General features: G+C 42.6%; 1 pseudogene; it reads right to left on the bottom strand.

Annotated features, from left to right (window-relative positions):
• Positions 1 to 1,044: 1,044 nt before the first annotated feature.
• The window catches only part of LOC123802384 (S-formylglutathione hydrolase pseudogene), a 52,983-nt pseudogene continuing 26,524 nt past the window's right edge, over positions 1,045 to 27,503 (bottom strand).

Here is a 27,503-nt window from a genome sequence, read left to right as displayed (position 1 = left end):
ACCCACTTTTAGATTTTTTTCAAACATAGATTGGGTTGGCCAAACTTTAGAATTCCATATAAATTAAATCATATAGTAATGACTCTTCATTTCAGCAAAAATGTTTTTGATATGCAACCCTACCGCTGTACATATTGACTTGTACTGCTGAGTAGTACTCCACAGAAGGGTTATGACACTTTGCTCGGATGTTCTCATGGTTACGGACATGAGCACTGTGTCCAGTTTTGGGCTATTACGTTCTTCTACAAGTCTTGTTTTTTTAAATATGCATTTTCGTTGAGTAAATACCTGACACTGAAGTGACTGGATTTATAGGGTAAGTGTATGGTTACTTTTATAAGGAAATTCCAGAAACTTTCTAAAGCGGTTGTACTTCATATTCCCACCAGCAGCATGGGAGAATTTCAGTTGTTCCACATTCTTGCCAACACTATTGTTTAATCTTTCCAAACAACCATTTGGTGGACGTGTAGAGATATCTCATTGTGGTTTAATTTGTATTTGTTCGATGAGTAATGATGTTGAGCACTTTTGCCCATTTATATATCATCCTTGGGAAATGTCGCCTGAAATCTTTTCTTCTTCTGGAGGGTGGGTTTTGTTGTTGCTGCTGTTGTCATTTTATCTTTTTATAGTCAGAATAGAAAAACTCTTTACATGCCCTCAAATCTAGTCCTCTATCGGAAAATGGATTTATAAATATTTCCTCCCAGTCTGTGGCTTGCAAAGTCATTGTCTTAATGTATCTTTTGATTAGCAGAAGCTTTTACTGATTTTTCTGCTAGATCCTGTGTCAGTTGTGATAAGGTGTATTTTTCAAAAAATAGGTTCATTTCATCCACGTTGTTGAATCTGTCACCTTGAAGTTGTTCATAATCGTCTCTCTTTTTTCAGGTTTTATGTATAAATTTAGGAAGTGATGCAACAAAAGAATGATGCATTTTTAGCACTATGAAATCCAATGTCTTGAAATCCTTTCTCCCTGCAGTTCTGTTTATTACAATTTTATAATCCTGAAGAAATTCTCTTTTCTGAAGTTTTTCACTCATTCAGGTATTTTGCACGATGTCTGATGTGCTCAGTAATAAAGGCTGCAATGAAGTAGTAGCTGTGATAATCGCCCTCCTGTAATCTGAAACAATAGGGACTTTCTTTTCTGTACCGGCAGCTATGAAGTTCTCAGATAGTAATTGTCAGTCTGTAGGGAACTGGTCATCTTTTCCTTGCTCGATTAGTATGTCCAGCTGAGCACCTGGCTAGGACTTCACAAGAAGGGTAGCACCCTCAGCCTTCCATTTACTTTGATCTGTTCCCAAATATCCACTAAAGGCTTTTTTTTTTTTTTTGCCACAGACAGAGCACTGGTTTGCAAATTGGAGCAAATGCTGACACAGATTTGGACTTTCCAGGATTTTTCAAAGCACAAATCAGAGCTCTGTGACCTCTGGAGAGTGGCCAAAAATAGACATCCTTTGGGGGTCCACTGGAAAATTGTCATTTATGAGTTGGGGAAGCTCCTCAGTTACGTAAGAGTACGTTCTGTAGGTAGTTTTCCAAGGATCTTCGGAAGCACCCTTAAAAGCTGGCACCAGTCCCAGAGTCCCAGCTCTCGTCTTCTCCTTTAGTATTGCAGCTATGTGGGCTGGCATCGGAGCAATGACGACAAGGCCATGTTCAGAGGCAGCTTGATGATAACCAGACTTTGATACAAAATTTTGTTCCGTGCAAGTCAAACCAGACAGCCATGCAGTGCAGGACATTTTCCAGTTTCTGCCTCTGGTGGTAAGTAGATAACAAATTTCATTTAGCAGTTCAGTTCAACATCGTCATGTTCAAAAACTTTCTGCAATCCTAGAAAATCTTCCAAATCTTGTTGCTAGAAATGTTCCAATGTCATGCTTCTCCTGACCAACTGCTACTTGCTTTTTCGTCCGTACCAAAGAATGGATGATCCTTGGGGATCAGTGGCAGGCAAGGAAATGAGCAGCAGCCAGAGTGGAAACGTTGGGGGGGGGGGTCATCATCTAAACTTGTTCAGAATACTCTCTTGTCCTCCTCGTGTCCATAGGATCTGTAGTGATAACCCCTCTTTCACTTCTGATACAGTTAGTGTTTTCTCCCCTTTTTTGCATGTCAGAGTAGCTAGTGGTTTAGTAAGTTCAATCTTTTCAAAGAGCCAACTTCTGTTTTGTTAATTTTCTTTCTTCTCTGTTCTCACTTGTCCAGCCTCTGCACTATTATTTTTATAATTTCCTTCATTCTACGTCCTTTGAGTTTTCTTTGCCTTTTTGGTTTCCTCTACCTTCTTCGGGCCATTGATTTTAGACCTTCTCCTTTTTCTAATACAAGCATATATAGCTATAAAGATCCCTCTAAGCACTACTATACTCGTATTCTACAAATGTTGATACATCATATTTTTGTTACCATTCATATAATAACATTTTTTATTTTCTCTTGTGATTTTTTTTCTTTGACCCATAGATTATATTTCATCTCCAGATAGTCGAGATCTTCCTAGATATCTTATTGTTGATTTCTATTTTAATTTTATTGTGGTCATACTGTATATGGTTTCAATTTGATTTAAACTATTGAACCTTTTTTTATGACCCAGACTGTGATCTATGCAGGTGAATACCATATGCACTTGAAAAATATGCGTATCCTATGGTTGTTGTTGGGTATCGTCTTCTGTAAGTTCAAGTTGGTTGATAGTGTTGTTCTGATCAACTGTATCTTTACTAAGTTTTGTCTAGTTGATCTATTGATTGTTGGAGAGATGGATATTAAAATCACCAATAAAAATTGTGGATTGTCTATTACTGCCTGTTTTGCTTCATGTAGATTGAGGCTCTGTTAGTAGGTACTTAGCTACTTTTTATCTTTTTTTTCAAGTTTTTTAATTTAAATTCTAGTTAGTTAATATATACGTGAAATTGGTTTCAAGTGTAGAATTTAGCGATTCATCATTTACATATACCACCCAGTGCTCATCCCAAGGTACTTACTTTTTTTTAATGTCTATGTGTTCCTGATGAATTGACCCTTTTATTATCATGAAAGATCCTTCTTTTTATGACTTGTAGCACAATTTATTTGATATAAATATAGCTACTCCAGACTTCCATCACTTTGTTTTCAGAGTATATTTTTACAACATATTAATTTAAACCTATCTATATGTTTATATTTAAAGTGAATCTCTTATAGACAGCATAGAATTGGATCTTGGGGTTTTTTTTTAATCAATTCTGGCGACTGATATATTAATTGGAGTGTATAGTTCATTAACATTTAATGTTATTAAATATTGATTTACTGGTGATTGAATAATGTGATTGCATTTAGGTCTTGGTTTTTTTCTATTTTGTTTGTTTTGATTGCATTTTGGTCTTGGGTGTTTTTTTTTTTTTCTATTTTGTTTGTTTTCTGTTTGTCCTCCCAGATTTTTTTCCTTGTTCCTTTTTTCTCTGCATTCTTTTGGAATATTTAGATATTTTTTACGATTCCATTTTAAATTATCCATTGAATTTTAGATATGTCTGTTCTCATCATTTCCCACTGATTATTCTATGCATTAAAATATGCAAGGGAGGATAAATTTTAAATTGGATGAGATTTTTAAATTTTGCAACTAAATGGGACAGGATTTCTTAAACCCTACAATTGTTCAGAAAAAAATATAAGATGCCAAAGACTTCATCCAATGGATGGGTTAAGAATGAATCCCAGAGCAACTCTGAAGGGTGAAGGGAAGAAATAAACTATTTCTGACTGTTTCTTAACAGATCTAGTGCATTCAAGAAATTTTGTATACTATTATTGCTACTTTTTATAATTGTTACAATCACTACAGCTATTCCCAGATGAGGAAATAAAAGCAGTGGAAGCTGACAGTGAGAAAGCAAGAATGATTGAGAACCGCCTTTACGCCTCACTTTACCTTTTGAGAAACATAGTCAACATGATAGCTTTCCACACAGAGGATCGAAGGGTTTTCCCTAGTTATGCTTCCTGTTACATTCGGGATGGAAAATATATTTTTCTTTCCATGGGAACCTGTTAGAGATATTTGAGAACAATCCCAGCTCTAGAGCAAAGTCTGATACGAGTGGAAATGTATTTCATTTCCCTGTTTTTCACATTTCTCTTTTGCCAACTGAGAAAGAGTTGAAAAAATATTAATTGAACCTCTACTACGGTCCAAGCTCTGCATATGGACTTAATAAACATTATCTCATTCAATCCTCAAAACTACCCTATCAGGTAGTTACTATTACTTCTGCCATTTTACATAAAACATAAACTCACAGAATCTAGGTACTGTGTCCAAAACCGACTAGAAGTCACCAATTCAACAGGAAGTTAAAAAATTGGCATGTAAATAGGACTTCTAGAAATTTCTCCTGAGGCAAGTCTTACACTGATGTCCAAAGACGTTTACAGTAATATTTTCCACAAAGTTGTTTACAATAATGGCAAACTGAAAGCAGCTTAATGCCCGTCATTACAAGAATTAGGTTAGTTATTATATTACTATTCCATATTACAGAATACTGCACAGATGTTGACAGGTAACATTAAGTTACAAAATTACATGAGCCCAAGAGACATGTTCGAGAATATTCATCGTGTTCGTACGTAAAAACAAATATGAAGGAAAAAGCACAGGTTATCTACAAGTGGTTATTTATTGGGTAAAGGGGAGAAGAACGGAAGAGGATTTGTACTTTTAATATGTTCTGGTATTGCATGGTACCAGGTACAACCTGTGTAATTGTTATAAGTATATTTATGGTCGGTATGATTAGTAGCAGGTGAAAAGACTACAGAGCTGCTTTCATAGAATCCTTCCTATTACTGCAGCTCATTTCTAGAGCCAGAACCTCCCCAGACCCTGAAGGAGAACTCTAGAGCCGGAAGACAGCAATACTGATGCTGGTGGCATAAGGCTGGAGAAGATAGATCTGAGCAGCCAAATCTGGCAGCAGCCTTGTGTAGCAACCTCAGGAAAACTTGCACTCGACATAGGACTCAATAAATGAGTTGAATCAAAAAGCAAATCCATATCAGCTGTGACTTACAAGTAAAGGTTATTTGTATCATGAACAATAAGGTATAGATCACGCACAATGAACGAAGCCATTTTACACTCTTAAGATTAGCAAGAACTTTAAAGCCTAACAATACCAAGTGGAGCCCAAACCAAAAGGAGCTGTCCAATGTCACTTACGGGAATACAAATTATTACAACCGCTTCAAACAATCTGTTGATGCTCCGTAAAGTTGGAGACAAACGTGCCCCACACATTAGCAATGCCACATACATTAGAGATTCTTTTCAAGAGACCTACACGGGAATGCAGATGGCAATACCGTAATACTGACAGTGTGCTGTGTCCATATGGCAGAATATTAGTCAGCAGGGAAATTAAATAGACTAGAGCGACACATTTCAATATGGATAAATCTTGGAAAGATAAAAACGAACACAGGGAGCATCAGCTGTATCTTTAATGTTTCATTTTGCCAAAAAAAAGCGGGGGGGAAGAGGAGGGACTGGATAACAGAACGAAAGATAAATTAAGAATCTGAAACATATGTAGAAAAATATCCGTATTTTTGAGACTTTGATGATGGATACATGAGTGTCAGTTACATTAGTCTCTGCCTTTTCTGTATTTTTGAAGAATTTAATAGGAAGAAAAAAGATAAAAGATATCAGAAAAAATATTCTGAGAAAATACACCAAGGTTTTAATGGTGATTTTCTCTAAATGGTACAACCTTAATTTTCCTTTTCATATTTTGTATGTGTTCTATTTGTACATATGAAACATGTTTATTATTTATAACAATAAAAATGGGTTATTTTTAAGTTAACATATATAATTTCTGTGACATATGATGAAACTATATGAAACACAGACACAGCAAAAAGAACCAGAAGTAGGCTAAGATATTAACAGTTGTTAATCCTTGGAGTTGGGGTGATGGTTGATTTTTTGCTCATACTTTTCTCCAAATACTAATTTTTCTATAGTGGGAAAGTATACTATTTTGTGAAAGTTGGCTTACATAAAAGGCTAGAGGTTTTATTATTTTTAAGATTTATTTATTTATTTGAGAGAGAGAGAGCAAGTGGGGAGAGAGAGAGAGAGAGAGAGAATCTCAAGCCGACTCCCTGCTGAGTACAGAGTCCCACATGAGGCTCGATCTCATGACCTGAGATCATGACCTGAGCCAAAATCAAGAGTCAGATACCCAGCCAACTAAGCCACCAGGTGTCCCATGGCTAGAGGTTTTAAATGAAAAGAAATTCAGGGGCACCTGGTTGGCACAGTGGTTGAGCGTCTGCCTTCGGCTCAGGGCGTGATCCCGGCGTTATGGGATTGAGCCCCACATCAGGCTCCTCTGCTATGAGCCTGCTTCTTCCTCTCCCACTCCCCCTGCTTGTGTTCCCTCTCTCACTGGCTGTCTCTATCTCTGTCGAATAAATAAATAAAATCTTTAAAAAAAAAAGAAAAGAAAAGAAAAGAAATTCAAATTATTTTTTCCAACATTGTAAAATGTTCACGGTCTTAACGATAAACTAATTTATAAAAAAAAAATCTGTTCTTAAAGAAGAATTGAATTAGAGCCAGATAATTTTTAAATGAAGTCTGGTATGATAGTGCAATTTATATTGATATTCCGTGAATGCTAGCTCTGCTAATCAAAATATTGAGTTAAATAGCATAAACTATTCCCTAAATAAATTCTATGAGTGGGGGTTATTGGCAAAGGGGAAACAGAAGGTCCTAAGTGGCCCAGTGACCTGAGTTGTCTCCACGGAGAAGGAAGCATGAGTCATTTAATCAATGCTGTGTCTTTATAAATCGTCAGGAACTCTCCTAGGAAGCGTTTAAGAGATAGATTCCTTATTACCACTGATATATGTTCCAATTAAATGTTTCACATTGCCCTCCTGGGACTGCCCAGCCTGAAGGGAAAGAAGATGTGATCTCAGCCTTCCAACTCCCACCATCAACAAGATTCTTGCACGTTAGGAGGGCCCATGACCAGCCTGTTGACTAAAATCTGTAATAGAAAATGATCACACTGCCCAGCCATCTTGAAGCTCTGTTCTAGAATCGGTGCAAAGCTCTGACCACCTTAAGATTGCCATATGCCTGTGCAGAGAGGTGGCTTCAAATAAAAAAGCCATGTTTTCTTTCTGGAGAAGAAAAAACAAAAAAAAAAACAGAATCTAGGAAAATTCTACCACCCCTCCTCTGACACTGCTCTCCAGTCCATTCTGTTACTGACAGCCAAACCCCAGGAAGCCGCTGCCCTCGCTCATCAGGGGTTCTCCACCGTGTGTGTTAGGTGATGAGTTTTCCAAAGCACATGAGTAACCAATTATCTTAGGGAATCTGAACAGCAATGGCTCAAGGTGTGAAAATCCAGGATTATTGCCCTAAAGTGTACAAATGGAAAATATAGAGAATTGAAGCATCTCACCAAGGTCACCCCTTTTAGAGCTGATAAGCCAGTGTGGGCGCAGACAAGAAGAAAGAAAATGTGAATATGGTAGGAAGAAAGCATCAGACGGAGAGAAGCAAATGAAATACTGAATTTTCAAATTTACATCAGGTGTAGCCTTTTGTATTTTGCACTTTTCTTGGGTTAATGAGACCCTACAGACACATTTCCATCCACAGCTTTATTTCCGTTCTTTTAGAGACTTCTGACTAACCGCAGGAAATGCAGCTGACCCCTTCCCTTGTTGTTTAATGGCCTCATCCTCTCTCCCCTTCCTACTCTGCTATCTCGACACCCATATAAGACATATGAGGATTTGGGTGCCCCCCAGATTGTGCATCTTTCTGCTCAGCTAATGACCCCCAGCTGAAAAATGACTGGTTCACATACTTGGAGAAATATGGTAATCGAGCAACTAAATGCTCCTTTTGCTAATGACATGTTTTTTCAATATGTTCAAATGAGAGGCTCATTGGAAATTATTCACTTTCTTCTAAGTTGCAAAGGAAAATGAAAGGCAAATTATGGCTGTATAAGCACGTGTTTGCACGGATCTTATCCCACTGAATTAATCTGCCATCCACAGAGCTATTGATGGCTGGCTCTTTCCCTCAGCCTTTGCACTTACCAGGTGGAAATGATTAAAGATTTAATTTCCTTGAGGGGTCATTTAAGTTGGGGATGTCACCCTTGTAATTTAGAAGTCATATCGTCCACCAGAGAGAATAAGAGAACAATGGCTTCCTTAAGTATTTCAACAATGGGAAGAGAGGTAATGGAGTGTCTGATTTGAAAGGAACTCAGGCCTGCTTATGCACTCTGATTTTTCAGACGAGGAAACTGAGGCCCAGACAGGTTACAGAGGTTGATCAAACTCAGTCTGCTCATGTGTAGCAGCATTGAAACTAAGAGCTAAGTGCTGGCCTCTTCCTACCTCCCCACCATCCCACAGCCAGCAGTGCCAGTGGTAAATAGAAGCAAGTTCAAGATAATGTGGCCTCAGGGAGGGGTTCTTAGGACAAAGCGCTAATGCACGCTGGCAGTTTTCTACGAATTCTTCAATTGCACAATTTCATTGGTTCAAAGACATTGCTTCACTCATACATAAGCCAACACACACAGTCTGACAGAGATAACTCAACATTATCTTACTCTACTTGGGATGGGGAATTCCAGCCAGAACGAAGAAGAGGCGAGAGTCAAGGGGAGTATAGAGGGAGCCACTCTCCTTCACCCTCCAACCCCACCCCCTCCAATCAGCCCAGGTTGATCCATTTTCATTACATTTCTCTTTGATGCAAAATCCTCAAACCTTGGGCAGGCAGCTCTGCTTATCAAATCTGTTCTTAATAATCCATTTTTATCAAACTTTATCTGATGGAACCAAAATATGTTTGATCTTACTATAAAGTACACTTATCAGTCCTCCTGCTAGAACGGCACAGCCCGAAAGTGATTGGTATGAAGAGCAAAGTCTTCAGAGTCAGAAAGAAATGAGTTTAAATCCCAAATCCATCACTTCCTAGCTGCAGTGCCTTGCCCATGTCACTCATGAACTCAACAGTATCTCGCTGGGCGCACTCAGCTCCAGGGGCTCAAACAGATACTGTCCCTGCCTTCCTGGCTTTACAGGAGGCATGGCCAGACACCAACACGCCTGTTACCCAAGTTCATGCAACTGTTAGAAGTGTTGAGAAGGAAGGTCCCTGGAACTGCGAGGGCATCCACCGGGAAGGTTTGCCCGTAGGAAGGGCAGCTGGAGCGGGGATCAGAAGGATAAGTGGGCGGTGAAGTGAGGAAGAGCCAGCATCCTGGGCAAGGCGCAGCGCTGGGATGAGCCATGTCGAGTCTGGGCAATGGAATGTGCACAGCATGGAGCAGAGAGGAGAGGCAGGCAGAGAGGTCCAAGCAATGAAGAGGCACCTGTGGCCATGGTTAGGAGGTTTGCCCTCATTCTGAGGGGCATGGGGGATGTCGGACATGATCAGACCCAAGCACAAACAGACCGGAGGACAGCATGGGCCCTGGGACGCGGTAGAAGTCCAATGCCGTGATTCATACAAGAGCTAGTGATGGCACAGACAGAAAGAGTGAACAGAGTCTAGGGGATATTTAGGAACTAAAATCATTTAAGCCTTCATGATAAATTGGATCTGAGACGTGAGAGTAAGGGGTACATCAAAGTTGACTCAGAGGACTTAGGCGTGTAAAACTGGATAGGGGGCAGTTCCGTACTCTGAAAGACAGAATTCTAGGGGGGCCCGACGGGCGACCTACACCTCTGAACCCCAGTCTCCTCACCTACAAAATGAGGATAGTAATACCTTCTTTTGGTTGTTCTTACCCAATCCAACATGGGGGGGGGAGTCCCCCCCCAAAACCAAGCAATTCTCAGACACCAGAAGGGAATCCAAGGATTCGCCTCAATTCTGACACTATCTACCCAGGGCTAGCATCAGACTCCACAGGGTCAAGGGTGACTGCCCCCGCCCCCACCCCCACCCCCACTTCAGACGCCAGTCGCAAGCCCGAGGCTTACGTGTGCTTCTGACCTTCTGGCTACAGAGTGGAGGCTCCCACGACCTCCTCCTCAGGTTCAGTGAATGCGCTAGAGTGCTTCACGGAACTCGGAGAAACAGCGCTTACTTAGGCTTATAGTTTATGAAAAGATGTGGTCAAGGATATGAATCCAGAGGCACAGGAAGAGGTGCATCGCGTAAGGTATGAGGGAAGCGTGCGAGCGTCCACGCTCTCGCCAGACCCCGCGTGTTCACCAGCCTGGGAGCGCTCCTAATCCGGTCCCTTTGGGTCTTTATGGAGGCTTCATTATATAGTCATGACTGGCTAATAAGTCATTGGCCATTGGCTGATTCAGCCTCCAGCCCCTCCCCCGTTCCCTGCAGCCTAGAGTTAAGACTTGAAGTTCCAGCCCTTGCAATCCCAGGCTTGGTTCTCCTGGCAACCAGCACTCCCTCCCCCCAACAAGCTTTGGTTACCTAAGAGCTTCCCAAAAGTCCTTCATTAACATAACAAAAGACACCTCTAGAGCCCTTATCACGGGAAATCTCAAGGGTTTTAGGAGCTGTAAGCCAGAAACCCTGGAGGAGGACCAGATACACAAGAATATATTCTGATCATTTGAATGACCAAAAATAAATTTCTTATAAATCACAATATTGCATACGTAAATGACGCAGCGATCAGGAGCATTAGGGAAGGTTCCTAGAAAGTGACTGGTGTACAGCACACCCCAAAATAAATGGTAGCTATTGTCATAGGCTATTCTTTTTTATTTTTTTTATTACATTATGTTAGTCACCATACAGTACATCCCTGGTTTCTGATGCAAGGTTCGATGATTCATTAGTTGCGTATAACACCCAGTGCACCATGCAATACGTGCCCTCCTTACTACCCATCACCAGCCTATCCCATTCCCCCACCCCCTCCCCTCTGAAACCCTCAGTTTGTTTCCCAGAGTCCATAGTCTCTCATGCTTCATTCCCCCTTCTGATTACCCCCCTTTCTTTATCCCTTTCTTCCCCTACCCATCTTCCTAGTTCTTATGTTCCATAGATGAGAGAAACCATACGATAATTGTCTTTCTCTGCTTGTCATAGGCTATTCTTAACCTGGTTGCAAATTCAGGACCTCAGACATTGTTTCTTTTCACTCTCCTTTCTAACCATTCCTTCAAACTGTCGGTTTACTGATCAAATCATCTTAAATAGTCTCTATTACGTCATACTAGCAAAACAGGCAAGGTAGCAATTGCTCTTACAAACTTCCTGTAAACGTCAGTGCTACAGTTCAGCTCACAGTGGCTCACTTTGCTGTTCAAGGAAAAACATGGATGGCAAACACAGTTCCCGCTATTAGCCAAATGCTCATAGACACACGTGTTTATTAACCAAGGGCCTAGCGCTGGGTCATTTAAGGGGAACTGAAAGGCACTGCTCTCAAATGGAAGGGAGAAAAAATATAACACGGACACAGCACTTGTATCAGTGGAACCTCACACTGTAGGAGGTAGGAAGGAAGGGCAGGTGTTTCCATTGTTACTTTTACAAATGAGATTAATTGAGAAAAAGTAACTTGCTCAAGCTCACAAAACACGGAAGTCTTAGAAGTGATTTAAATACAAGTCTGGCTTCCCATTCAAAACATCCACTGCGCCCCCTGCCAATGTCAAACCACTCACCAGAGACCATAAAGATCAAGCAGCCACTAGACCTAAGAGCGGTACAAAATCAAAACTCATTTGAAAGTTCAAATGGTATTTTAGCAATTCATTAATTCACTAGTATTGTGGTTGTCATTAACAGACAAGATGAGTTGAATGATGAGTATATGCCAAGCCATATGTTAAACATTTCACATGCATGGTCTCCTTGAACCTTTACAGCAACCTATAATAAGGGTGCTTTTATAAATCAGAATTACGGAAAGTACAGATGAAAAGGGGAGGCTCAGAAAGTTTCATTTCCTAAATCCTGGTCTCTTTCCGCAGCCACTATACTAGACTGGCATACCTCTGCAGAACTTGCTTCATGCATAGGAGAGTCAAATACCAATAAAGCTAATAAAGTGAGTAATTTCACATTATCCTGATTTTTTTTTTTTTTTTTTGGAAATTCACACAATACCTGCCATCATCCTACCACAAAAGCAATGTCATCTAGTTCTCTGATTCGGTAAGCAAATAGGTATGAGCCCTCACCTGGGCCAGGTACCACCATAGAGTCTCCATAATAGCACCTTTCGTGTACTGAGGTTCATAGCTCAAATTTTGATCTTGGCTCTGCTTCTTAGAGGCTAGAAAACCTCGGGCAAGTTACTTAGCAGCTCAGATACTCAATTTAATAGTCTGTGAAATGGGGGTGATACTAGTTCCAACATCATAAGGTAAGCGGAACCATACGCCAAAGCTTTCAGCACGGTGCCTGGGACGTGGTCGGTGCTCCACACATATTTGCCATGATGATTTTATATTTCGATGATCCTCCAGATAGCAGAACAGAGGTTAGTTTCATTCTATAGAAAGGAAACCGGTTCCAAGATGTAAAGCATTTTGCATAATCTCACACAGCTTGTAAACGATAAAACAAAGATAGGAAATCAAGTCTTTTGAATATGACAGAAGAAATTTTTGTCATTAAAGTGCCCCACAGCTTTCTAAGGAGGGTGGGTTCTGGTATCTGGAGGATCTTGAAAGTAAAAGCTGGGTGGAACCAAACGGCATGTCACGAGGGTTGAGTGGTTAAAAGACCCAGAAGATGATTCACAAGAAAGAAAGACCAAGGAATATGGAAGGTAGCATCGGAGAAGGGGGTTGGGGGCGGGCGTGAGGGTAATAAGAGAGAAAGGCTGGAACAAGAGAATATGTCCACAGGGATTTGAGAAATTTGCTCCACGGTACACAATGTACCTCCTTCTTCTTTCTATCTTCAGAATCATCATGAAGATCTAGACTGATGTGGGAAACAAAGAAAAATTATTACATTTCCTTACTACCGACAGCCCATTGACAAGTCCTGGAAACAGGCCGAGTAACATTCCGCTAAGGACTTAACTACCTCAATGTTGACACTTTGCTAAGGGCAAAGGCAATCCTAGCCCGACCCCCCCCCTTCCTGGACCCTGTAAGCCTACTTTAACATATAAAAATTCCTTTAGAAATTTTCTTTATCTCTAAACCCACCAAGATATGTGTTGGCAATCATCCCCCAAGCATATGGCCCGCCGATATACCTCTGAAGGGTCTCATGACTGAGGTCTTATTAGACGGTAATACATGATATTTTCCCAACAATAGCTAGCCCCCTCAAGGTACTGGAAATCTTGCTTCCAAAATTCCTTAGAGACTTACGCTATCCCTAACCCCCTCCCAACTTGAAAGTATATAACGGGCCACTCCTCATGACGCCGGTGCAGCTCTTTCTGCCCATGGGTCCTGTCCCTGTGCTTTAATAAAACCACCATTTTGCACCAAAGACATCTCAAGACTTCTTTCTTGGCTGTCGGCTTCGAACCCTAACATTCTTTCCTACATCATAGACTATAAATGCTTTGCAATGAGTCTAGAGATGTGAAGAGGAGATGACCTCCATCTGAAACTAGGTGAAGAAGAGCAACAGACAGGACATAGGACAACCCCCACCGAGGTGCTCTCGTGGGAAAGCAGTGGGGCTCGTGCTCCATGTTGCATAAGGAGGATAAAATGTGTGGAATTAGACTGTATGTGTCAGATGTGGCCGAAGACAAAAAGAAGAAGATAGGGAGGAAATCACTCAATTCTGAACAATCTGAGAAAACATAAACCAGCAGCTTTGGCTTCTAGGATATCATTCTTAGTCTAGCCAACTTAAAGCAGGGACCCAGATCATTCATTCAGAAAGCTTTCCGTTGTGTCACAAAGCCTGGAAGAGGATCATACATGTAACTGTTCTCTGATGGCCCAGGAAGTGACACACCTGGTTTAGATAGGAGAAGGAGTGAAACTGAAGAATGTTCATGCTTGCTCCCAGTCTCTTGTTTCACCACGCTAAATAAAGGCACACTGCGGGGTCCTTATAGGACGCGGAAAAAAGAAAACAAACAAACAAACAAACATGTAGTCCCCTTAGTTCTGTCCTTCCCTCTTTGCCAAAAATATAGCTGATGAAAAACAGCATCTGCTTTGGTCACACCTTACTGAAGTTCAAATACTTGGGTTGTTGTGTTTTAAAATCATATCTGCTAAGATATCACTCTCTTTTATGTCTCTTAGCCTGGACATGGTAATAATTGCTTGCACCTGCTGGTAGTTGGTAGCTAGAGGATGGGGAAGAAAGACAAGGGTGGGGAGGAGGGCAGGGGCAGTCAGGGAATAGAAACAGACCAAGAAAGCTGATCTCTCTCCCCAGGAGACTGAATACATCTGCCATGTTTTATTTGGAAAAAGGTAGACTTTTGGGTGTTCCATTCATCCTTCCTTCTCTCCTCATGCCTCCCTCAACCCTATTCAAAACATACCAAATAATGGGGGCACCTCAGTGGTGTAGTCGGTTAAGTGTCCAACTCTTGGTTTCAGCTGAGGTCATGATCTTAGGTTCGTGAGATCGAGCCCAGAGTCAGGGGTCCATGCTCAGTGGGGAATCTGCTTGAGATTCTCTCTTCCTCTCCCTCTGCCCCTCCCGATCATGTGCTCGCTCTCTCTCTCTCTCTCAAATAAATAAATAAATCTTTTTTTTTAAATGTACCAAATAATTAAAGACTGGGGGTGGTGGGTGAATGATAATAGAATGTGAAGTCAAATGATCTGGGGGTGAGTCCCAATTTCTGTCATCGATTAGTTCAGCGATTCTAAACAGAACACTGTATCCTTTTTGGCTTTGCTTCTTCTCATGAATGAAACATGAGTATGAGTATCGTCAATGAGATAATGCAAGTACTCTGTACATTTCTATGAATACTTATTAACATTAATGGACAAAAATATATTGGATCAAGGATTTAAACATAAGACCTGAGACTGTAAAACGCCTAGAGGAACACATAGGGGAAAAGCTCCGTGACATTGGGCTTGGCAATGGTTTTTTGGATTTGACACCTAATGTACATGAAATAAATCCCAAATTAGACAAGTGGGACTCCATCAAACCTAACAGCTTCTGCACAGCAAAAGAAGCAATCAACAGAGTGAAAAGGCAAACCGCAGAACGAGGGAAAATATTTTCAAACCACAAGAAGGAATTACTATCCCAAATACATAAGGATGGCCTACAACTCAATAGCATTAAAACAAATAATCTGATTTAAAAATGGGGCAGAGGACTTGAATAGACATTTCCCCTAAACAGGATTAGACCTTCAGTTGCTCGACCTAATGTGCCAGACTCATACGACTCCTCTTCACCCAGCTCGCCCATCACCACCTGAAACGGCATGTACATTTTTATGTCTTCTGAGCCAGGCTACTTCACCCATTGGCCTGACTGCAGCTACATGCCCCCCAGCCTGGGATGGCCCGTGCAGAGGCACATGAATAAAGTCTGAGTCAGGAGTTCAAGGAGTCCCCCTACCTGCCCACAAAATCTCAGCATCCTATGGGGAAAATGGTCCAAATAAACATGCATGCTCTCCTTGCTAGTGCCTCAATGCTACTATGTGTGAGTGTGTTTTAACTCCCAATGTGACCTGGAGAAGACTATTATGAAACAGAAGGCTGCTTTGTGAAGTTTGTACTTACTATGACCGATGTCCATGCATTTTCCAAGACCGCACAGGTAAATACGGTGATGGAATTGCAAGAAGCTACCCCAGGTTGGGCGGACTATGCCCCGTAGGTGAAATGTGTCCCATCAGCTGTTTTTGGAAAGCCCATGAACCAAGAATGGCCTCCACATTTTTACATGGCTGAAAAATTCAAGAGAAGAATAATATTTCATGACATGTGAAAATTCTATGAAATTATGTGAAAATTATATAAAATTCAAGCTCAGCATCCACAAATAAAGTTTTATTGGAACACAGCCATATGCAATCACTTACATATTGTCTGTGGCTGCTTTCCCACTACAATTGCAGAGTCGAGTGTTTGCCACAGAGACCATCTGGCCAGGAAAGCCTAAAATATTTACGATCTAGCCCTTTACGGAAAATGTTTCTTGACCCCTAAACTATGGCACATTACTGCTCAAAGGCTACAAATTCATTTATCCCCGAGTACAGGTCAAGACAAATTCCCTTCCATTCTGGCCCAATCCACTTCACCAGCTATGAGCTTATTGCCTTCATTCTTGCCCTTTTTTAAAACATATTTTTCATAACCTTCATGCCATCACCCTGTTCAAAAGCCTTATATATACTTTAGAATCAGGAAAAAGAATCTTTTCATGTGCCAATGGTTCTCCATTATTTATGGAACCAAGTCCAAAATAGTCGTGATATGCCTATAAGGCCATTTAAAGCTAGCCCCCACCTCTCCCTCACTTCTGAAACAAGCATCCTGCAGCCAACCTCCCCACTCTGCCACAATACTTTTCACTTTTATCTATGTAGCAACTCCGTTACTGCCCTCAAAGTCCAGCCCACTCTCCTTTTTCAGATCCTCAATCAGAAGACTCTTTTGTTCACCAATTTCCTCCCAAAGCACATACTTTTTATAAACTTCTGCAAAGAGATGTATTACATACGACCTTGAAATGACTTCCCTGTACATCTAGACTGACCACACCCACCATGTCCACCAGCAAGTAAACCAAAAACCAATCTCTTCCTCTTTTTGACTCTAGCACTTGGCATACAAAATATAACATGTGTTCATAAAATTTAATAATAATAATAGTTATGATTCCTTTTATGGTCTTTTTCATCTCAGTCATTCAGAACAGGATTCTTTTTTTTTTTTTTTTTTACGATTTTATTTATTTATTCGACAGCCAGCCAGCGAGAGAGGGAACACATGCCGGGGGAGTGGGAGAGGAAGAAGCAGGCTCCCAGCAGGGAGCCCGATGTGGGGCTTGATCCCAGGACCCTGGGATCATGCCCTGAGCCGAAGGCAGACGCTTAACGACTGAGCCACCCAGGCTCCCCCAGAACAGGATTCTTAAAAATAAAATATAATCATAGACATAAGACATCTCTCCACAGATTTATCCTAAGTAGCTCTGCAACCTTAGATAACCGACTTAACTTTTCTGAGACACAAATTTCTCATGTGATAGAAAATAAAGATAGGACCTAACTGACTGACCTTACCTACTTCATGGGAGAGGATGATAATCGATCACAAAAATAACAACCAGCATAAATGCTATATCTTCGTGTTTCTAAACATTACTAGCTTAAAAAGTACTTTCATAAACAAGTTATTTTATGTTGGCATAAGAAACCAGGACCCACACAATATAATGTCAGTAAAAGCTATTTATAAATTGTAAAATACACATGTGAAATAATATGGCTTTTAGTTTCTATTATAGTAACCACCTGGCATAACTCAAGAGCTCACGACCTGGGCTGGCAGATAGAAGAGGCTGTTTGGAGGGCTCATAATGCATGGTGGAGTAGAGGTGATTTTATTTTGCATGGTAATGAAACTGCCTTCTGGCTGCCTCTCTTTCAACTTCCTCATGAGGAAATAAGACAGCACCTTACACATACGTGGACCTTCGATTTACAAGACACCTCCACATCCAGGATCTGTTTTAACCCTCAGACTTGAGATTAGAAATCCCTTCTTCAGAGCTGCAAGTGACTTGCCTTAGACCCTCCAGCAAGTGAGAGAGGATTGCAATTTGAACTGCCAAGGCTCTGCTCTTCCCATCGTTTCAAGAGCCTCCAGCACCCAACACTGGAGATCATCTAGTCTAACATCTATTCTAGATCATCTATTCAGAGATTAAGAAACGGACACTACGAAATTACAAATGATCTAAGGTAATACAATTAAGGAGAAAGTGAGGAATCCAGGCAGGACACTTCCCCCTGGGTCCCTAAATAGTCATATTTTATCTTCTGTGGTAGCCATTCTCAAAGATGGCCGCCAGTGATCCCTATCTACTAGTATTTACATTCCTGTGTCATCTCCTCCCACACGGAAGAGGGCTGGCTTGTCGAGCCAATAGGATGTGGAGGAAATGGCAACGTGTGGTTTCTGATGCGAGGTCATCAAAGACACTGTGATTTGTGTCTTGCTTTAGAGAATCATTGGCTCTGAGGGAAGCCAGCTGCCATGTTGTGAGGACACTCAGGAGCCCTTTGGAGAAGTCCACATGGCAAGGAACAAAAACATCCTGCCAAGACGCAACACCAACTTTCCAGCTGTGTGACTGAATCTTTTTGGAAATGGATCTTCCAGCCCCATTCAAGCCTTTAATGACTGCAGTGCCTGCCAATATCTTGACCATGACCTCGTAAGAGACCCTGAGCCAGAACCACCCCGCCTAATCGATGGCTCCTGAATTCCTGACACACAGAAGTTGTGTGAGATAATAAATGTATATTGCTGTTCCGATCACTTAGTTTTGAAGTAATTTGCTACACAGCAATAAAAAACTAATATACTTTCCATCGTGGACAGTAGTTTCTCTGAGGTATGTGCACATTCCTCTTTCTTCTCCTGGATTCCAGGATTTTCTCCCTAAAATGTAGTCACAAATCCATTTTTCAGTAGTTTCCTGAAGTTGCTCTCAGAGACATTAATCAAGTGAAAGATGTTGCTTCAGTAATCTGATTCTCCATGGCCTTCATCCAGCTAGATGCCCCAGCTTTCCATCTTGTCCCCAAGCAATTTCCTCATGGTAGACTCAGGTCTAGAGCCCGAGATAAGGTTGAATAGGCAGTGTGGGTGTCACATGCTCTTTATCTGATCTGTCCTCTGAGGAACACGTAATAAGATCTCAGTTACATTTGTTGAAAAATTGGATCCTCAAATGATAGGATCATGGTACTTAAATATATTCTTGTTTATTCAGTCCCGATCCCATGTTTCTCTCTTTTTTAAATACTTCTACCATGCTCCTGTCCTTTATGATTTATCATTCTTATTACTGAGAAACCAAAACCATAGAAACTGGTTGTTCACAATAAACATGCTCATCCTTTTAAAAAAATGTATTTATGGGGGGGCGTCAGGGTGGCTCAGTCGTTAAGCGTCTGCCTTCGGCTCAGGGCGTGATCCCAGGGTCCTGGGATCGAGCCCCACATCAGGCTCCTCCGCTGGGAGCCTGCTTCTCTCTCTCCCGCTCCCTCTGCTTTTGTTCCCTCTCTCACTGGCCGTCTCTCTCTGTGTCAAATAAATAAATAAAATCTTTTTTAAAAATGTATTTATGGATCAGAACCCCTTCTTTTTCCAAAGCAAATAAATTGTGAAACCTCTAGTCCTCCAGAGACTGGAGCATTTATTCAACTCTCTTGAGAAAAGGAAATAACACGTGAAAATCCTGTTCATCTCATCTCTGCCCTAGGAAAATCTAAGATACTTGCCAAGAGAAAGGGAACAAGATGCTGGCCTGTGAGAGGACCAGGAACAAACATCACCAAGTCTTTGCAGTGGGGGTGAGAAAGAAGCAGAGCCAGCAACACCTTCCAGAAATATTCAGTATTATAATGAGAAACAAATGAGCTAATTCCAAGTGTTTCACAAACTTTCAAGAGTATACGAATTATGTAGAGATTTTAGTACAATGCAGATTCTGGAGTATGGCCTGAGAGGCTGCATTTCCAGCAAGCCACCAGGAGAGGCTGATGCTGCAGGTCCAAGGACCACGTCCGGACTAATGAGGATATAAAAGAATCATAGCTAATAGCTATGTTGTTGATATGATCTCCATAGCAAGATAAGCAATGCTGGTAAGTGGCAGCGCCAGGATTTAAATCCAAGATGACCTAACCTTGCCCTGCAGCTCCCATGTTGCCTCTGAAAAGGAGCGGGATTTGCTTGGAACAGGGTGAGGCAACACTTCCCTAGAGCCATCATGTCAATGGTTTACCAGCCCAGTGACTTCCCTGTGACAGCGCAGCCCTGATATCTTAAAGCCTCCAGAAAATAATTCCAGCAGAGGAGTACAGATTCATTATGGCCTCATCACATTATCACATGCTGAGGACTTTCCGGGTTGCCCAGAAAACATCTGTCAGCAAAGACAGATTCAATCAAAAATAAAAATTGAGGCTTAATTCAGCCTGGGGAGGAAACCGATTAACCGGGAGATGGGAGGTTAACCCCCTGGGTCACATCTCAGGGATGAGCTGGGGCTGACTGTTCTGTGTTCATTAGAATCAATTAAGCACTGTCTGCCCCCGGGGATCACAGAGGGGAGGTTCTCTTCCAGGTCTGAATGGGCCCAGAGACAGGGGACGGGGCTTAACTCTATTGCTTCTCAGTGGAGGGCTGGGCCTGAACAAGCAGCTATTTGGCTTTGAGGGTGGGACGATGCTGCTGAGACAGGCCTGGCATTATTATTTCACACTTACAGCACTTTTGAGGCAAGAGTGCTTTGCATTTTTATATTAGTTTATCTTAAATATGCCAGTCGTCATGGGGAAAAAAGCAGAGACAAATTCTGAGACAGAGAAGAAGTGGGCAGTCCTTACACTCGAAAGCCCTCGCACCAGACCCTTTAGGAATCGTGGTCACTGAAGCTGGGAGCTGGTGCAGGTCATCAGCAACCAGCCGCCAAGGTCAAGACCTAGTGACGTCCTTGTAATCACGGCTAGTTTAAAATTGGACTAGCAAGAGTTATAACCAATAATAGCTACTATCTTGTCTCTGGCACTGTGTTGAGCACAGTAAATGCACTATCAGAGTCAGTCTTTCCCGTAGTCTTACAGAGGATGGATGTGACCCTATTTCCCCCAAAACTGAAGTGAGGTTACTTGCCTGTTTCCCTAGGCAGAGTCCATACTATAAATGAAGCTACCTTTTCATATCAATTGAATCTTTGGTAAAAACCAGAGACTCAGCACCCGTCAGAATACAGAATTTGAGAGAGCACAGGGGAGAGAAGAGAATGGAAGAGCCTTGCCATTATTGACCCAAATATAATCACTCTCACTCAGGTTATTTCAGTTATAGAAAAGCATTCAGTATTTGCGGGCAGCATGCTGGACGTTCAGACTCGTTCAGACTAGATACTAATGCTTCTCTCCTGCCTCCACTTAGAGCCACACCCCCTTGAGGATGGTGGTGCCGATCTGATGGACTTCTCACTTGGTTGGCATCATGAAGCCAGAGTCTGCGGCTGGGCCACCAATGTGCCCTGGGAACTCGGGGAAGACAATGAACCTTTCTGCTCCCATGTCGTCATGTGTGAAATGGGGCTGATCCCACTTACTCTACAGGACTATTGCGATGAGCAGAGAAAATAATACTAGTGAAAATTCTTGAACATACTGTTCGAGTGTTAGGTATCATCCTTAGAGGCCACTCTCCTCCCTTCCCCAGTGACCTTGCCCTGCCTCAAGTGTGTTTAGCTACTGCTTCCTCGAAGGGAACAGCCAGGGACACATGAATCATCAGAACACACAGCAGGGCCTTTGCTTCCTTCAGCGTCCTTTTTCCTTTGTCTTCTCTTTCTATTGGCAACATGGCCTTTAAAGACTGACAGTGACCCCAGTCGGTTGGCTCAGTCCTTCATGCCCAACCGGAAGTCTCTTTGGGAAACTGAACCGTGTCTCCTTCCAGCACCCACACTGTGAGAGGGAAGTCAACATGAAGATAACCCCAAATCACAGGCAAACCATCCAGTACGGTTACATCTGACGTTAGATCATAGACCTGCCCTCAAAAATCTCAGAAGCAAACACGTGCACACCAGACATACATCCCCAGGGTGACCAAAGACTCCTGTCCTAACTCATGCCCCCTGTGGCGGTAACACCCTGCCCACCAACTGGCAGTAACAGCTGGAAGGACAAGAGCTTTCCACCGAAGTCAAGGTGGGGCCGTTTACCTGTGGTCTTGGGCCAAAGTCTCACTGCCAAAGCAAGAGCAGGGTAAGGAACAGGCGGAAGCCTTCCCAGTCTGAGAGCGTGTCCTCATCTCTGTGACTCCCCCCCAGTGCCAAAGCCATCTTGCCTCCAGGAGTATTGACCTCAGCTTTCCTGCACAAAGGTTGTCAAGGTCATCGGGATTGGGATGGACTTTCCCAGTACATTCCAGCATTTGTCTTGTCCCTACGGAGGAAAACCTAGCAAAATGAAGAAAGAAAGAAAGCATGAAACCTGCTTCTATACATGTTTTCTGTCCTCCCAGTTTGTAATTGCTTTACTTTACTCTTTACTCTTTCCGTTCCTTCTCCCTGACTTTTTTCTTTCCATTCTTTTCCATTCTTCTACTTTGAAGGAACAGTAAATTGTGCTGCTAATTTAAGAAAACGAAGTCTAATATTATGAAAAACACTGGATGCACAGTTTTGAATCCCCAATTTCTTATCCCAGGAATGTCCAGGAAGAGCTTGCCAAACCTCTCTCCTTCCTCTTCTGCCATTTGTTTTGTTTATTTGTTTATTTTTTTGAAAGAAAGAGAGAGAGTGGAGGGAGGGGCAGAGGGAGAGGAAGAGAAAGAATCTCCAGCAGACTCGCCGCTGAGCATGGAGCCTGATGTGGGGCTCAATCTCATGACCCTAGGATCATGATCTGAGCCAAAAGAGCTCAAGAGGCAGGAACTCAACCAACTGAGCCCCCCAGGCACCTGTTTGTTTATTTGTTCATTTGCCATTAATTTAGATTTGAACTATTAACCTATTCATTTCCTCGCCAAGGAATCACAAGGGTTTCAGGGATATATTAACACTATGTATTGTAGGAATTTTCTGTCGCGGAGTGGACAGCCTTCAGCCCTGCGACTTCCCATAGTACAATGTTCCAGGAAACGTGCAACTTGACTCTTCTCTGATTCCATCACAGCTGTGACAAGGCCCAGTTGCCCTGTCTATGTCATTTACGGCCAGGTTGAAAAACAAGGATGAGCTCCAGGGCTTAGATCATGCAGAGATAATAGACGTACCCAAGAGAAAAGGAAGTAAGAGATTAACCAAGGAGATCTAGTAAATAAAGAATCAATTATTTCTTCTGAGCTATTACACACGGCATCTTTCTCCCCGCTCCAAGCTTCTCCCCCATGCTGTCCTCAATCGAGCCAGGTGACTATGAAAGGGGAAAAAAAAAAAAGGTCTCTTTTATTATCCCTAAAATCAGCATTTTCTACCCAGAATTGTGATGTTAGCTAATGACAGGCAAGGTGCTGGGTTGTAAGGGCATTTGAAGCAGACTTTGAAGGACAGGGAAACAGAACGGATTTCCCAATAGCTTTGGTTATGCAGCTAACATAAATTCTAAACACAGTAACATCTATCTTTTTTTGCATTCCGCCAAGTGATTAGCCCCTCACATAGTGTCTTATTTGGATTTTTTTTTTTTTAAGATTTTACTGATTTATTTGTGTGAGAGAGAGAGGGTGCACAAGCAGGGAGAGCAGCAGGCAGCGGGAGAAGCAGGCAAGGAGCCTGATGCAGGGCTTGATCCCAGGATCCTGAGATCATGACCTGAGCTGAAGGCAGACGCTCAACCAACTGAGCCACCCAGGCGTCCCTGGGATTTTTCTATAAACAGAGCCTGAGTAAGGAATCCAGAAGGAGAAGCCTGAATACACACACGAGGGAATGGAAAGAAGAAGGCAGGGAGGAGGGAAGGTCAAGATGTGTGCATTTCCCAAGTCCCTGTGCTGGGCTGGGCTCTGCAGGGAGCCCTGGGAAGTGCACACAGCACCATGCAACTGAGCACTGGGGCAGGTATCCCCTGCCTCCCACCCCATCTTGGATAGGGCCACTGCGAGGGGTGCTGACTGCCTCCACCCCCACTCCCAGCTGCCTGGAACAATGCCCCGAGGCAGAAAGTGGAAAGAGGCTTGGTGCACGGCAGGTGGCATGCAGTGGCCGCCACACAAGCAGATGCATGACTGCCTAACGGCCACAGCTGCCACTAGAGGTGCATTCACCAGGATATAATGGGCAACGACAAAAGGGTCCACTATGCACAGACACGTATCATAACCCCCATTGGCTCCTCTCACCTCATGACTTTTGGGCAATCTCATGGAGAGCAATTTACCAGTGTTTCCAAATAAAAAACATACATGCCACTTGATCAAGAAGTTAAGCGATTTGCCCTATGAATACTCTTGCTTTTGTGTGAAATGTCATACATACAGTATTTATCGAGGCAACATTTGCAATGGCAAACACACTGGGAGGAAAATAACTCAGCATCAATCAATATGGAACCAATCAAATAAGTAATGATATATCCACGGAACAGTGGGATTGTGGCAATGGTTAACAATGCTTAACAAGCTGCATGAAACGGTAACTGACAAATCAGACTGGACACTCGATTGATCAGAAACCAGCTGGCACGCCCGTAAGGATGCACACGGTAGCTGAACATCAGTCACGAATGGCAAACCATGTGACCTCCCTGTATTCACAGTTCTACTGCTACCTTTAAAGTTGATTTTAGATCATTGTTCGGGTAAGAAGCTCAGGCTGCAAGAGTAACCATCTTGCCCTCAATTCACCCTGGCTAAATCCTTCTGCCCTGAGCACAGCACGGCCTTCCTATGAGCACAGAAGGTCCGTGCTTATTTAAAGGGTGAAAGGAAGAATCTACTTAGTACACTAGGCTTAGGATGCATTTATTAGTAGAGTTGGTTTTTTTTTTTTTTTACCTGTTGTTCTTTCCATTTTATTCTAGATTTTTAAGCAGCTGATTGAATTATAAAACCAGAGTCCTGCATGTGAAAAGCCAGACCTCACAGAGTTAAAACTAATTCCCCAGCAGGACCTCTTCATCAAGCAAACTGATAAATCCTACTCAGCAGGGTTATTTCTTCATCCTGATAGCTTTTCTCTCAGCTTTCATATGCAAACAAAATTGTACCAGCCAGAAGAAGGAGTATCCAGAACCTGGAACGCCACTCAGTCTCCCCAGTGGGAAGTAAGAGCCTGGAGAGCCCTGTCCAGCCCCATCTGAAACCAACCTCCCCATCTGGCCTCCTGCATTCTCTGTCTTTGAAGGCAAAGAAAATTCACCAAACCGCACCGTGCCTGTTAAATCTACATAGAGACTCACCTAGAATCCAATGCCTAAAATCATGCCTTATTTTCAAGGTGAAAAAGAAATTCTGGTCCTGGGTTGACCCCTCCTGGGAATAGAGTTAACACTGCAGGGTCCCTCCTCTACCCACACATGTGGTCATTCATGAAGCTTTCAGCTTCAACATGTGTTCAGCGTGGGCAGGAAATCAACAGAGTGGGACACATCCAGAGCGATCAGGATGATTTAGACTGTCAAGGAAGCAAAAGGTAGTCCCTATCTGGTGTCCTGCCTGCCTTTCTGCCTTTTTTCCCAGTGGGAAGAAGTCCCTGAAGATAAGAGGAAAATTTCCTGTGTCAGGGCTAATTCCAGGAAAGGTGCAGTTTCCGCACAGGGTAGGAGAAAGTCTCTGTCCATTAAAAACATCTTTCTTCAGCTGCACGCTTTGTGAAGGACTGTGAACAATCCCATAAAGCAAATGCATATCCCCCCCCTTTTCCCAACCATGGAGTTGGGATCTACAGCAGCTTAAAACAAAGCACACGATGAGAAGCCTCATTCATCACACTGACAAGGACTGCAGTAAAATTTCAAAGAATTGGGCACCATTCAGCAATGTCCACGGAGGCTGACGATGATGAAACACTTGTTGATTTCCTAGTCTTCAGGAAAGATGGTGGAGCCCAAGGAGCCATGAGGAGATTGGGGGCTGCGGAGGGAGGTGAAGGGGCCGGTGGGGAAATGAGTATACAGAGCAGAGAGGAGAGGGGCTTGTGCCGACATCTGGTTGGAGCTCGTCCTATTTCCCTGTCTTGTCTCTGAACCTTGCTCAGGACTGAAACAAGGAACAGAGATGCTGAGCTCACCTCATGAACTTGGAAAAGCCCAAAGTATAGAAATACAGCTTAAGAATTTCCTGGTTAGGGGCACCTGAGTGGCTCAGTCGTTAAGCGTCTGCCCTTGGCTCAGGGTGTGATCCCAGAGTCCTGGGATTGAGCCCTGCATTGGGCTTCCTGTTCTGAACCAAGACCTCCAGGCTAAGGAGAAACTCCATCCCAGGCCCCCTGCCATCCGCCACTGCCCCTGTCCAGCCCACTCAGCTCACCCTGCCTAAGGCAGATTTTCTTTTCAATAAATACACACACAGTACTATACATGTATTCTTCTCTTCCTTATGATTGTCTTAATGTTTTCTTTTCTCTAGCTTATTTTGTAAGAATCCAGTATATAATATGTGTAACATACAAAATATTTCTTAATGGACTGTTCATGTTATCAGTAAGGCTTCCAGTCAACAGTGGGCTACTAGTTAAGAGTTTTAGGGAGTCCTAAATTATTCATGGATTTTTGACTGCAAGGGCATCAGTGCCCCTAATCCATGCATTGTGCAAGGGTCAACTGTAGTAATTAACACCTCGTATAATCTTGCAGGCATTTAACTTTTAAAAGATACACATACTTCCTTCTGCATTTGATATTCACCCATATTGATACAACTCCCCTAGTTTAATCTAACTGCCATCGCTTCCCCTGCTGGTGGGTATTTAACTTGTTTTCGACTTTTCATTATTGTGATAGAAAATACCAATACACATCCTTGTGCTTGCCTCCTTGTGCACACAAGAAACTGTTGTGATATGTTTTTTGTTTTTGTTTTGAGAGAGATAGCATGCACGAGATGGGGGAGGGGCAGAGGGAGAGAGAGAATCTCAAGCAGGCTCCACCCTCAGCGGGAAGCCCTACTTGGGGCTCCATCTCCCCACCCTGAGATCATGACCTGAGTTGAAATCAAGAGTCGGCTGCTTAATGGACGGAGGCACCCAGGCACCCCACTGTGATACATTTTTAATGAAACACTACATCTTGGAGGTACTTTCATGCCTGTCCATGTTGTTTAACTCATCCTATAACATCTTCATAGCATTCTAGCTTAGGAAAGCACTATTTCTAATCCAGGTTTATTGCTGGACATTAATTTTATTTTTATCTTTTTTTTTAAGTAGGCACGAAGCCCAGCATGGAGCCCAATGCAGGGATTAAGCCCACGACCCAAGATCAAGACTTGAGCCAAAATCAAGAGTCAGGTGCTGAGCCCCCAGGCGCCCCCATTGCTGGACATTTACATTGCTCCTTCCTTCACTTGGGCTGTGACCAACATGCTCACTTATCTCTATGGACACATGTGACAGCTGCTCTGGAGGATGCACCCACAGCTGCAATCCCTTGGTCAAATGGTGCGTGTACTTGCGACTTTGCTACGTATTGCCACATCACTCTCCAAAGTAGCTCTACTCAGTTGCACAACCACCAGCGGGACATGAGGATATCCGCCGCTCTACCACCTCACTGTCTCTTAGTGATGTCGATCTCCTATGTTTTTGCTGGTGGATGGAC

Source organism: Ursus americanus, chromosome 28 (genome assembly GCF_024610735.1).
Source record: "Ursus americanus isolate L20-20 chromosome 28, mUrsAme1.1.p, whole genome shotgun sequence".
Taxonomy (NCBI): Eukaryota; Metazoa; Chordata; class Mammalia; order Carnivora; family Ursidae; genus Ursus; species Ursus americanus.
This window is presented reverse-complemented; position numbering and strand designations above follow the sequence as displayed.